Source organism: Pelophylax lessonae (assembly GCF_965119305.1).
Source record: "Pelophylax lessonae genome assembly, chromosome: 2".
Taxonomy (NCBI): Eukaryota; Metazoa; Chordata; class Amphibia; order Anura; family Ranidae; genus Pelophylax; species Pelophylax lessonae.
In genome coordinates this window covers 735,055,786-735,058,056 of record NC_138769.1, presented here as the reverse complement: position 1 = coordinate 735,058,056, position 2,271 = coordinate 735,055,786, and positions in this window count along the sequence as shown.

Below are 2,271 nucleotides of genomic sequence, written 5' to 3'. Positions count from 1 at the left end.
GAGAGTTAAAGGGAATCTACAGATGGAGACAAGGATAAAGGGGAGAGGGGAGGAGGAAGGAAGATACAAGGGAGATTTAAAAAGGGGGAAGGGGGGAAAGGGGGGGGAGGGTTACAGCGGGAGGTAAGATTGAAAAGGGGGAGGAAGTAAGGTCCCCCCTCCTCCCCCACCCGCACAGCATGCAGGAGCGCCCAAGTCCACACGAGGCCAAAAGTCAGTTTGAGGGAGACAAAGACTCAGTTCGTAGGGGACATTACAGTTTTGTAAGCATCAGCTTCTTTGAATCGGATCCAATTGAACCATGTGGCAATAAAGTTCATGAAATCGTCACGAGAGATACTAATCAGTTCTTCCATATTTTCAATATGGTTTATTCTCTGAAACCATTCCAGCAGTGATGGGATCGATTGCGATCTCCAATGACATGGCACGCAGAGTTTCGCTGCATTCAGCATATGTGCGGTCAAGGATTTCTTGTATGCCCGTCTCGGGTTAGGGGAGAAATGGAGGAGAAAGCTTTCCGGTGAGAAACATATCTCACTAGAGGTAATGTCTTTTATGATTTGAGAGACCCGGGACCAGAAGGGTTGATATTGGATATTTTTTAACTGTCAAATTAGAAAATGTAAATTTTTGGCAAAATTTCGCTCTTTTTTTATTAATATCTCAAAAAATAAAAAGCGCAGAGGTGATCAAACACCACCAAAAGAAAGCTTTGTTTGTGGGAAAAAAGGACATAAATGTTGTTTGGGTACAGCTTTGCATGACCGTGCAATTGTCAGTTAAAGTCGCGCAGTGCCGAGTTGAAAAAAGTGGTCTGGTCATTAAGCAGGAAAATCCTCCGGTCTTAAAGTGTTTAAAGGCTCGTTTTCTGTACTGCTGTCTACTTTTTCTACATTTTTGTCTAAGGAGTCTGTCGATCTGCCAATCTGCTGTTTTTGACTAAGGGTGTCCTGTGACCTACCCCTCTCTTCAACATGTTTCCTGTTGTGAGAAATAAACTTCTCTTTGTTCAAGCATAAAAGTGACTGGCGCCCATCTTTGTACCTTGTACACCACCTGCCATGCCTAGTAACCTGCACCCTGAGAAGGAAATTCGGCCCTCCCTGTCTCTGGAGATCTCCACCAGGGCCTCTGGAGGATGGGGAGGGGGGGCGCTACACACAAACATGAACATTAATGGCATCCCAGTCTTAGTCTGTCCGGTTCAGTATTGAGTTGGCCTACCTTTTGAGGCTATAACAGCTTCACCTTTTTTGGGAAGGCTGTCTTTAAGATTTAGGAGTTTGTCTATGGGAAAGTTTGACCATTTTTCCCAAAGCGCATTTGTGAGGTCAGGCACTGATGTGGACTTGAAGGCCTGGCTTGCAGTTTCAGATCTAATTCATTCCAAAGGTGTTCTGTTGGGTTGAGGTCAGGCCAGTCAAGTTCCTCCACCCCAAACTCACTCATCCATGTCTTTATGGACCTTGCTTTGTGCACTGGTTCAAATCATTTGGTGGAGGGGGGATTATGGTGCGGGGTTGTTTTTAAGGGGTTGGGCTTGGCCACTTAGTTCCAGTGAAGGGAACTCTTAAGGCGTCAGTATAACAAGACATTTTGGACAATTTCATGCTCCCAACTTTGTGGGAACTGTTTGGGGATGGCCCCTTCCTGTTCCAACATGACTGCACACCAGTGCACAAAGCAAGGTTCATAAAGGCATGGAAGAGGGGGTGGAGTAACTTGACTGGCCTGCACAGCTCTGCTGTAACTCAAGACAAAGGGGGGAATCCCTTTGGGTCCTGAGTTTGGGTCCTGACCTCAACCTGATAGAATACCATTGGGATGAATTAGAGTGGAGACTGCGAGCCAGGCCTTCTCGTCCAACAACAGCGCCTGACCTCACAAATGCGCTTCTGGAAGAATGGTCAAACATTCCCATAGACACACTCCTAAACCTTGTGGCAATCCTTCCCAGAAGAGTTGAAGCTGTTATAGCTGCAATGGGTGGGCCAACTCAATATTGAACCCTATGGACTAAGACTGGGATGCCATTAAAGTTCACGTGCGTCTAAAGGCAGGCGTCCCAATACTTTTGGTAATATAGTGTATAATTATTTTTTTTTTTTTCTTTCTTTTTTCTGGAATTATCAATATCAACTCCGCTCTGCTATTTTTTTATTAATCAACATTCCTCCTTTGCTTCACTTCCTGGAACCGTAATGGCTCCGAACTCATTGGCCGCTGATAGATGGCGGGGAGTTATGAAACATTTACCTTGAAATCTCT